This window comes from Oncorhynchus tshawytscha, linkage group LG04 (assembly GCF_018296145.1).
Source record: "Oncorhynchus tshawytscha isolate Ot180627B linkage group LG04, Otsh_v2.0, whole genome shotgun sequence".
Taxonomy (NCBI): Eukaryota; Metazoa; Chordata; class Actinopteri; order Salmoniformes; family Salmonidae; genus Oncorhynchus; species Oncorhynchus tshawytscha.
In genome coordinates this window covers 19139948-19152518 of record NC_056432.1, presented here as the reverse complement: position 1 = coordinate 19152518, position 12571 = coordinate 19139948, and positions in this window count along the sequence as shown.

The following is a 12571-nucleotide window of genomic DNA, read 5'->3' as shown; positions in this document are numbered from 1 at the left end:
CTGCAGACATGCAGATTTCAATGTTTCATTTTAAATAGCTGGGTTCTATTTCTATTGCTATTCAAACAAAATGGAAAACACTGTATGCTTACATGTACACTTTGTATTAATGAGTATGTATATTTGCATGGATGCATTCTTTGAATTTCATATCACTTTAAAGACTGCCTGTGGTTAGCCCTGATGTAAATATCAACTAATGGCATTTGACTGACATTTGACTGGGTACATTTATGTCCTCGCAGACGGTGTGAATGTTTTTAGTAATGCTCAGTGTGCTGTGAGGCTTCCTAACAAGCCCAATTGCCCTGTGTATGTGTATGTGTGTGTGTGTGTGTGTGTGTGTGTGTGTGTGTGTGTGTGTGTGTGTGTGTGTGTGTGTGTGTGTGTGTGTGTGTGTGTGTGTGTGTGTGTGTGTGTGTGTGTGTGTGTGTGTTAGATGCCTGAGTGTGTTTGTGCAGATGTTTGTGCAGATGTTTTGGGCACTCGTGTCTCGTACTCCCTCCTGTTTCTGTTTAGGGAAGTGAGGTTTCATGCTTGTCAGACACACACACACAGTGGAGTGTGCATTGGAGCAGCTCTGTGCTTTGCTGATTGTGCTGGTCAATGTGCTTCACTGTGGGACTGCATGCCCCCAAGACTGAGGTTGAGTCTAGACACGAGCCAGTCAAGTCACCCTGCTGACCTATATCCTACAGTTACACTGCACACCCGCACAGAGAGAGAGAGAGTCAGAGTCAGATAGAGAGAGAGGGATCGAGACTGAGAGACACAGAGAGAGAGACAGAGATAGACAGGGAGAGAGAGAGAGAGACAGAGAGAGGAAGGGAGACAGAGAGACAGAGAGAGGAAGGGGGACAGAGAGACAGAGGGAGGAAGGGAGACAGAGAGATAGAGAGGAAGGGAGAGAGAGAGGGGGAGGAAGGAAGGTAGAGAGAGATATGAAGGGATAGAGAGAGAGAGACAGAAAGAGGAAGGAAGAGAGAGACAGAGAGGACGGGAGAGAGAGACAGAGAGAGGAAGGGAGAGAGAGAGATGAGAGGAAGGGCTGTGATAGAGTGTTGGAAATGGAGAGCAACTGGAGAGAGAGAGCAGAGAGAGGAGGAGAGCGTAAAGTGAGATGGGGGATGTGAGGCTGAGAGGGAGAGAGGTGTACTGTAGACATGCAGGCATGAGGACAGGAAAGAGGGGGGTGAAGAAGAGAAGAGAGATCAGTATGGATAATTCAGAACGAGGTCCAAAGGGGGATAGCAGGGCATGGGGAGAGAAGGAAGTCACTGAAGCAAAATGACAAAAATTGTTAAGTATGTGGAACAAAACCCAGAAGAAGAAAAAACACCCCAGGAGAAGACAGATTGGAGTGCGTATAGCATTATGTCACTGAACAGCGTAACAAAATATTCTGAAGCCCAACTCAAAGGAATGCCTGTGTTAATCCCCTTGGTAACACTTGTTAAAGTATCAATCAAGGTTTGATAGGGTGTAAGCAGTTCAGTAGTTACTATTGAAAAGCAAGAATAGATACTTTATAGATATTTTGTAACATATGAATACATTTATATAGAAAATACCTAAATTGTTAATATACAGTATGTCAAACCCTTGCAATTTGCATCTTTGGTAACACTTAGTTTGATGGTGTGCCTGTGGAATATGCCAGTATTAAATTACTTGTTAACATTCCTAAACTGTTAGTAAATCATTACGTAGTATTTCCTTCATGCATTCACTAATATTTTGTGAATACATTTGGGCCTATATAATCATAAATAATGGACACATACAGTGTGGACTAAACAAAACATACCCTTCCATAAATGTTTGGATTCATGCCAGCCTAAAATATATTGCCAATATATTAACTAGATTCTTGCCCTTCTGTACAAACTCTAGCATGTGCTTTTTGTGAACTTCGAGTGCGTTCATGGAGCCACACTGGTTTTGCCATTGAAATTAACAGAGGCTGGGAGATAAATAATATTACTTGGATGGTATAACCGATTTCCCTTGCAATTCCATTGAACATGCATGGCGTTGAGCATTGCGTTGAGCATTGCGTTGAGCCTTGTGTTCAGCCTTGCGTTGAGCCTTCGTGGCACAAGTTTGGTGAATTCTCGAAGCACCGCATCCAAAAACTATCGCTCAATGCAAATCGGCTCTAGAAGATGGCAACTTTTCTGGAACATCCCCAGAATCTCAGACTGCCCCTCATAAGTGAAATACTTATGACTTTGATATTAAAACTCACTCAACTGTCTTGCAGTGTTAGAAGTCAATCAAGCTTGCAATTGTGCTCGCGCCAAGCTGTGTAGAGAGAGAAGAAAAAAAAATCTAACGGAAGTGAATCTGTGTTTAATAATGTTTGTAATCAGTTCAGAGCGAGACCTCCACATACTTCACACTTGATGTAAAGTGTTACCACATTCTTCATAGAGAAACTACAGTTTAAACAAGTATTTTGTAATGGTATCTAGAAAACCATAATATCCTATTATTCCAAAAGGGGTTGAAAGTCTATAATGCAGTATACATGTTACTTACATGATGAGCAGCTGCATTTGATACAATGGTAATTGTGTTTCAGCACAACAAAATTAATATGATAACAAAAGTTTATTTGTGTACGTTATTTATGTAACATACTTGAGGTGGAATAGTGGTGTGTATTTGTTGATGAAACGGCTCAGTATAGCCAATGTAAAGTAAAGTGTTTCCCACTTAAAACCATAAACTTCAATTAATTAATCTGTCCACTTTTTCTTTCCCATCCTTCCTCCTATAAGCGAGACAATGAATGAGCCAGACAGAGGAAGACAAAGACTTGACATGTTTCTTCTCCTTTCTTCTGTGTAATGAGAGTATCAGCTGGACTGTACTAATGGTGTTTGAATGTGTGAATGGAACAGGGTACTTTTTGTGTGTGTGTGTGTGTGTGTGTGTGTGTGTGTGTGTGTGTGTGTGTGTGTGTGTGTGTGTGTGTGTGTGTGTGTGTGTGTGTGTGTGTGTGTGTGTGTGTGTGTGTGTGTGTGTGTGTGTGTGTGTGTTCCAGACAGCAGCACATAAGGCAGGACTTAAGTAGATGCTCATCAAAGCGTATGTAATACCAGAGAACAATCATATAATCCCTGATGCGTCCACTTCTCATTTTAAACTCACATTAGCAATCCCAAAACCATTACTATTGTGTTTTACTTGGGAACTTATCCTCCGTGTGGTCAGATGATCAACATACTGTAAATGAAACAACATCAAGAGTTGTGTGAGGTCAAATCTTAACATCAGATCTCATGCCAAGACTGAGAGCTGATGACACTGGGACTGATTTGTAAATACAAAATATTTAGCATAATTTCTGGCTTTATTCTTACTATATATATTATCTAAATGTATTTTATCATGTCAAAAAAAAATTCTTCTACAAAAATCTGCTAATGTCATTTAATTCACACACACACACACACACACACACACACACACACACACACACACACACACACACACACACACACACACACACACACACACACACACACACACACACACACACACACACACACTCCATGGGGGATTGTTGTTACTTCTCAATCCTAACAGATTAATAGACTAACAGACTAATTTTACATCAGCCCAAACCAAGAGAGATGTCAAATCAACCCCCAGCAGTTAACGGTGTGGTTCGTATTTGCATGGTGTGGCGGGTGTGTGTGTTGGGAGGGGAGGGGGGGAGTTACCAGTGAGAAGAAGGAGAATGAAAAGGGAGAAGCCAGATTCTCTAGTCTACTGAGTGAGTGACAGGGCTACATTGATGGGCACACCTGTTGTTGACTCAAACATATATACACACACACACACACACACACACACACACACACACACACACACACACACACACACACACACACACACACACACACACACACACACACACACACACACACTTCTATAGACATACCAGGCCCTGATGCTGCATGGTGGATGTATGGAGGGATGTTCTGATTGCATATAAAGTCATTAGCCTTAGCCATGTGCTGACTGTAATATTCTCACAGTGCGGAAAGGGTAAACTGCTTATAGACGTAATCTTATAGATGTGCCATAAGAAACACTGCTTTATGGCAAACAGTGGTGAGGGACACTGCCCTCTAATCCCCATGCTAGACTTGGGATTAAAGAGGAGGGCGAGCGAGGGGTTAAAAACATGAGCCCCCGCTCTTCTACCCATGCCCACCACCCACATCCATATAGTCGCTATCTCCAGATTAAAGTGCTTAGTGATGCCCCTGTGAAACAGACAGTAAGAGGATTTTGGAGCATACCCCAGGGATTTGTTATTAGTCTCCTGTAAAAGCCTCTGGTCAAGCATCCCTCTGATAGGGTGGAGGTCAAAAGGTAAGGGTTAGAGGTGGGCAGGACTTAATGAAGATAGGGGCCTGTGTGGTGTGTTATCAATCAAATTCTGAACAAAAATATAAACACAGCATGTAAAGTGTTGGTCCCATGTTTCAGGAGCTGAAATAAAATGACCCAGAAATGTTCCAGATGCACAAAAAGCTATTTTCTCAAATTTGTTAACATCCCTGTTAGTGAGCATTTCTCCTTTGCCAAGATAATCCATCCACCTGACTGGTGTGGCATCCCAAGAAGCTGATTAAACAGCATGATCATTAAACAGGTGCAGATTGTGAACAGAGTGCCCCATGGAGATGGTGGGGTTATGGTATTGGCTGGCATAAGCTACGAACTTAAACACATTGCATTTTATCAATGGCAATTTGAATGCACAGAGATAACGTGACGAGATCCTGAGACCCACTGTCGTGCCATTCATCCGTCACCATCACCTCATGTTTCAGCATGATAATGCACAGCCCCATGTCGCAAGGATCTGTACAAAATTACTGGAAGCTGAAAATGTCCCAGTTCTTCCATGGACTGCATACTCACCAGACATGTCACCCATTGAGCATGTTTGGGGTGCTCTGGATCAACGTGTACGACTGTGTGTTCCATTTCCCATCAATATCCAGCAACTTCACACAGCCATTAAAGAGGATTGGGACAACATTCTACAGGCCACAATCAACAGCCTGATCAACTCTATGTGAAGGAGATGTGTCGCGCTGTATGAGGCAAATGGTGGTCACACCAGATACTGACTGGTATCCTGATTCACGCCTCTACTTTCTTTCAAGGTATCTGTGACCAACATATGCACATCTGTATTCCCAGTCATGTGAAATCCATAGATTAGGGCCTAATGAATTAATTTCAATTGACTGATGTCCTTATATGAACTGTAACTCAGTCAAATCTTTTAAATTGTTGCATGTTGCGTTTATATTTTTGTTCAGTAAATACAGTATTTCCACACTATGAGGTTGGTATAATACTGTGAAATTGTGAAAATAATGATAATGCCCTTTTAATGTAAGAACTGAAATTTCAGCCTGTTTTGGTAGGAGGGAGTTTTGGCCTTCCACGGTGACATCACCATGACATAAATGAGCCAATAAGAAAGAATGTCCCAAAACCTCTCTGCCAATGTACTGCTTCCCCTTCCCACTAAAAACACTCCCAGACAGTCCTAGTAAAATTCTTGAAACGCAGAAATGATTTGATATTGACATAAAAACTGCTTCATTGGACTTTTGTCTAATGGCATAGAGCACGCTTTCTACTAACTTAACATATGGAATTGTTTTAAGATGTTTAAACAAGGATCAGTTAGCTAATTGATTTTGAAGTGTAGGACCCCTGTAGGTATAAAAACGTTGATGAAGTTTTTGATGAGACATTGAATTTGGCCTTACTGCTCTTAGCTTATAGAAACACATTGAATAACAGATTCATACATGGCAAAATAGAGAGACAAAAAATAAATCAAACAGAAGTGTGTTTTGAAGTGTCTGTCCTGTATCTGAGATATATAAGAAAGATCAGGAAATTATATATACACTACATGACCAAAGGTATCTGGACACCTGCTTGTTGAACAGCTCATTCCAAAATCATGGGCATTAATATAGAGTTGGTCCCCCCTTTGCTGCTATAACAGCCTCCACTCTCATGGGAAGGCTTTCCAATAGATGTTGGAACATTGCTGCAGGGACTTGCTTCATTGAGCCACAAGAGCATTAGTGAGGTCGGGCACTGATGTTGGGAGATTAGGCCTGGTTTGCTGTAGTCGTTCCAATTAATCCCAAAGGTGTTCGATGGGGTGGAGGTCAGGGCTCTATGCAGGCCAGTCAAGTCCTTCCACACCGATCTCTACAAACCATTTCTGTATGGACCTCGCTGTGTGTACGGGGGCATTGTCAGGCTGAAACAGGAAAGGGCCTTCCCCAAACTATTGCCACAAAGTTGGAAGCATGGACATTTCTAGAATGCTGTAGCATTAAGATTTCCCTTCACTGGAACTAAGGGCCTAGCCCAAACAATGAAAAACAGCCCCAGACCATATTCCTCCTCCAACAAACTTTATAGTTGGCACTATGCAATTGGGCAGGTAGCATTCTTCTGGCATCCACCAAACCCAGATTCGTCTGTCAAACTGCCAGATGGTCACTCCAGAGAATGCGTTTCCACTGCTACAGAGTCCAATGGCGGCGAGCTTTAGATCACTCCAGCCAACGCTTGGCATTACACATGGTGATCTTAGGCTTGTGTGTGGCTGCTTGGCCATGGAAATCCATTTCATGAAGCTCCAGATGGACAGTTATTGTGCTGACATTGCTTCCAGAGGCAGTTTGGAACTCGGTAGTGAGTGTTGCTACCGAGGACAGATGATTTTTACGTGCTACACGCATCTGCACTCGGTGGTCCCCTTCTGTGAGCTTGTGTGGCCTATCACTCTCGGCTGAGCCGTTGTTGCTCTACACCTTTCCACTTCACAATAACAGCACTTACAGTTGACCGGGGCAACTCTAGAAGGGAAGAAATTTTACAAACTGACTTGTGGCTGAAAAAGTCAAATCCACTAATTTGAAGGGGTGTCCACATACTTTTGTATATATAGTGTATATATTTGTACATTTCTTTTTGCCATATTTAATCCCTTTTTTGGCACTACAGTACTTCCATATATATACTTCCATTCATTTTTAAAACTGGTACTGGGCTACCTTCAGACGAGTCTTGAGACGGAGCCCATTTAAAAATATATCTAGCTTAAACAGACAGATTTTGATGGGGATTGTTGTATTATGCTAATTCGATTTCCGGGGGACGTGGACATCAACTCTAGGGGGTTAGGAAATAAGATTGATAGAGAGTGGAAATACCTGCTGTTACTGAAAGATGTAAAAACGTAAATGTAAAGAAAAACTTGTTGACCTTTTAATTACAGTCAAGCTGTCATAGCCGACATTACTATTGGAGACTGAATCGTCAGTAACAGTAATACTGGAGCCAGTCTTCTTGTTGCTTTAATTCACTCAGAGCTGCTATAGAGGATATTTTGAAATAAAGGCTAATGGGGGAACAGTGACGATTAAAGTACGATGAATTATTAAACCTTTAGAAACTGATCTGAGAGGAGTATGGATTGGGATTGGACTCCCTTGCTAGATCCATCCAGAACATATCAAACAACAGACCCTGAACATGAAAGCTTCTGACTCTCTGATTGCTATTTCTCACAATTTTAACGTCAACGTTTACTATATTAAGCGCTCCGAACGAAATCAACGGCTAAATCATTTTCAAAGTGCGCCTCAGGCCATACAGGCATATTCTAATGCGTACCAAAATAAGGACATGAAAACTAGATTTAATATCTTAATGGCTTTGTGTGGAAAGAACAGGGATAAAACAGAAATCCAATTAAAATCAGATGATTGGTACTGTGAGGTATAGTGTGGAAAATAGGCCTGTTTTGTCTAAGTGACTGACTATTTAAAGCTTTGATGAGATGACACTGGTTACCACAGCCTTTTACTTTAACTGGAGTGCAACACTGTTAAGCAAGAACTGTGCCGTGGCTAAGCACAGAACCAAATCCTACAGTCATTTTCATTATTCAATAATATTGAAATGATTTAACACATATTACAAACATAATGAAGGGCATACATGTGCTTAATTGTTTATTTTTGTGCTCAATTGTTTATTTTTTTTATTTGTACTTTTCTTTATGTGTGTGTGTGTGTGTGTGTGTGTGTGTGTGTGTGTGTGTGTGTGTGTGTGTGTGTGTGTGTGTGTGTGTGTGTGTGTGTGTGTGTGTGTGTGTGTGTGTGTGTGTGTGTGCTGACATTTTCTCTAATGCTTCTCAAGGTGACACGGCCTCCTTCCTCCTTCAGGGCTTGCCTTTCAATTCTTTTTGGGATTGAAATTATGATGAAGTCATTTTTCTCCAGAAATTGCCTATGTCACTTGTGGTATCTTTCTGCACATTTCTCAAGTGTATTTTCAATCTCTCTCTCGTTCTCGCTCACTCTACTTTGACACTTCAGAAAGTTCAAGGTGGATGATATCCCACCGACACTTATTTATGCACAAAGACAGAAATGTTCCCTCGCATAGATCTACAGACACACATAGACCCAAATGTGCACGCACACACACACACACACACACACACACACACACACACACACACACACACACACACACACACACACACACACACACACACACACAGTGAAAATCACCTGCTTGTTTCAGGAGAAAATAAAAGGCAATGTTGTACATGTCGTTTGAGACGAGAGGGGGAATCCTTAGAGACCATTGGCCTAATTTTTTATTTTCAGGAGGAAAACGATCTAATTATATGTAAGTTAACTTCCTGATGGTCGACTCAAGGGCGGGACAGAGTGGTATGAATGAGTTAAATCCTCAAAAAACAGGACTATCAGCACACTATCAGCACACAATCCCATCTCTTCTTGTCTCCTGTTCCTGCTTACACACTATAGCCCTAATATTATCCTCTTTAATTCTGTGTTGTACGCACAAAGTGCTTGGGTGTGTGTGTGTTGTGTGTGTGTGCGCATGTAAGTCTGTATGTGTGAGCTGTAATCAAAATGACATGTGCAACACATTTCTACACACAGACAGAGAGAGAGAGAGAGAGAGAGAGAGAGAGAGAGAGAGAGAGAGAGAGAGAGAGAGAGAGAGCAAGAGATAGTATGCTTCAAGGGGACTCCTACAGTAGGTACACCTGTAGCTCGTCTCTTGGCAGTAGTACAGTAGACTACTTTATCACTGACCTCAACCCAGAGTCTCTCAGAACGTTCACAGTCAGCCCACTGACACCCCTCTAAGATCAGAGCAAAATCACAGTCTACTTGAACAGAGCAATACTCAATCATGAGGCATCAAATCCAAAGGAACTGAATAATATTAAGAAATGCTATAGATGGAAGGAAAGTAGTGTGGAAACCTACCAAAAAGCAATTAGGCAACAATTCATTAAATCCCTTTTAGACAACTTCCTGGACAAAAGGTTTCACTGTAATAGTGAAGGTATAAACTTGGCAGTAGAAAACCTAAACAGTAAATTTGACCTCTCAGCTTCCCTATCAAATCTAAAAATGAAAATGAACAACAATGACAAATGGTTTGATGAAGAATGCAAAAACCTAAGAAAGAAATTGAGAAACCTACCCAACCAAAAACATAGGGACCCAGAAAACCTGGGCCTAAACCTTCAATATGATGAATCACTAAAACAATACAGAAATGCACTACAAAAAAAGGAACAGGAACAGCACATCAGAAATCAGATCAATATAATTGAAGATTCCATAGACTAACTACTTCTGGAAAAATTGGAAAACACTAAACGAACAACAACACAAAGAGTTATCTATCCAAAACAGAGATGTATGGGTAAACCAGTTATCCAATCTTTTTGTCCATATAACAAAGAACAAACAGAAAAAAATATACATGATCAAATACAAATCTTAGAATCAACTATTTAAGACAACCAGAACCCACTGGATGCTCCAGTTACATTGAATGAACTACAAATTGACTCAATTTGGCACGAGGGTTTGCTATAAAAATGGATGGAAAGCGGTGTTGGGGCAAAAATATACGACATTATAAAATCCATGTACACAAATCAAATCAAAGTTTATTTGTCACGTGCGCTGAATACAACACCTTACAGTGAAATGCTTACTTACAGGCTCTGACCAATAGTGCAAAAAAAAGGTGTTAGGTGAACAATAGGTAGGTAAAGAAATAAATCAACAATAAAAAGACAGGCTATATACAGTAGTGAGGCTATAAAAGTAGCGAGGCTACATACAGACACCGGTTAGTCAGGCTGATTGAGGTAGTATGTACATGTAGATATGGTTAAAGTGACTATGCATATATGATGAACAGAGAGTAGCAGTAGCGTAAAAGAGGGGTTGGCGGGTGGTGGGTGGGACACAATGCAGACTCATCCTGACATGACTCTCCAGCATGACAATGCCACCAGCCATACTGCTCGTTCTGTGCGTGATTTCCTGCAAGTAGGGATGTCAGTGTTCTGCCATGGCCAGCGAAAACCCCGGATCTCAATCCCATTGAGCACATCTGGGACCTGTTGGATCGGAGAGTGAGGGCTAGGGCCATTCCCCGCAGAAATGTCCGGGAACTTGCAGGTGCCTTCGTGGAAGAGTGGGGTAACATTTCACAGCAAGAATAGGCAAATCTATTGCAGTCCATGAGGAGGAGATGCACTGCAGTACTGAATGCAGCTGGTGGCCACACCAGATACTGACTGTTACTTTTGATTTTAACCCCCCCTTTGTTCAGGGACACATTATTCCATTTATGTTAGTCACATGTCTGTGGAACTTGTTCAGTTTATATCTCAGTTGTTGAATCTTGTTATGTTCATAAAAAGTTTGCTGAAGTTTGCTGAAAATAAACGCAGTTGAGAGTGAGAGGACGTTTCTTTTTTTGCTGAGTTTATGTTTACTTTTGTACTTTTAACTATTTGCACATAATATGACATGACATTTGAAATGTCTTTATTATTTTGGAACTTTTGTGAGTGTAATGTTTACTGTTAATTGTTATTGTTTATTTCACTTTTGTTTATCTTCTACTTCACTTGCTTTGGCAATGTTAACATATGTTTCCCATGGCAATAAAGCACTTACATTGAAATTGAATTTAATTGAAATTGGGAGAGAGAGAGAGAGATACAGAGAGAGATACAATGAGAGAGAAAGTGATACAGAGAGATCATTTCATAACAGTTTTAGACATATGGCTGGGGTGAAACAAGCAGGTCAAATGTAAAAAGACCACATAGGAAAAGATTTATGAGAGGATGCAACTGGAAGAATCAGGAAGAGAACTAAACCAAGGAGGTGAAGTGAAGCAGTAGCGCTGAATCAGATAGAAAGACAGACTGAGAGAGAGAGAGACCTTGGATCCTGTCTCTGGTCTGAGTGCTTTTCAATGCATTCCCCAAGCTAAGCCCTTGGGCATGGCCCAGTCACTTCCTTTCTCACTCTGCTTAGACACCATATGGCAGCAGACTTCTTCAATTCAGAATTACACACTTAGTATACCAGTAGTTGTACTTACAAGGAGGATATTTCATAAGCCTATAGTAAAATGAAAATTATTTTATATTTTTGTTCTATGGAGGTCTATCTTCCGTTTTCTAGCTAAAGGAACCTCCACCAACACAAGAATGTTATCCTCTATTTTTTTCCTTCTCAAGGAATAATGTAGTGTCACATCATTTCAGTTCCATGTCATCAATAGGTTTTCTCTCAGTTGATAAGGCATCCGTATGAGAGGTAATCCTGCTTAATGGATCCTTAGAGCTCAGATGGCTCCTGCTTACTATGCTATATGCCATTAAGATCACTGAAGCACACAAAGAGCACACGAGGACAGGTTGTATTGCCTGAACAAAAAGAAAAAGCTTTTTGTATTTTGACACAGCCCACTCCTTCCTTTCTTCCCTTCTCCCTCTCTCCCTCTCTCCCTCTCTCCCTCTCTCCCCCTCTCTCTCCCTCCCTCTCCATCTCTCCCTCTCTCTCCCTCTCCCCCCTCTCCCTCTCCCTCTCTCCCTCTCTCTCTCTCTCCCCCTCTCTCCCTCTCTCTCCCTCTCTCTCCCTCTCTCTCCCTCTCTCTCTCTCTCTCTTTCTCTCTCTCTCTCTCTCTCTCTCTCCCTCTCTCTCTCTCTCTCTCTCTCTCTCTCTCTCTCTCTCTCTCTCTCTCTCTCCCTCTCTCCCTCTCTCTCCCTCTCTCTCTCCCTCTCTTTCTCTCCCTCTCTCCCTCTCTCTCCCTCTCTCTCTCTCTCTCTCTCTCTTTCTCTCCCTCTCTCCCTCTCTCCCTCTCTCTCTGGATGTCTGTCTCTCTTCAGGGCCATCTTTTTTGACCAGTCTAGCCTTTTGTCATACTTGCTTTGGTCATTACATCACAATTACGGAGCTGTTGGTACAAGAGAAATGAGATGAAAATATAATGGATGAAAAAAAGCAAGGGATGAAATGTAGGTCAGTGGAGATGTGCTCGGGGCTGTTTCTCTCTCTCCCCCCCTCTTTCTGTCTCTCTCTCTTTCCTTGCCTTTCCAGGTCCATCACTCTGGCGCCACAACTATAGGGGCTAT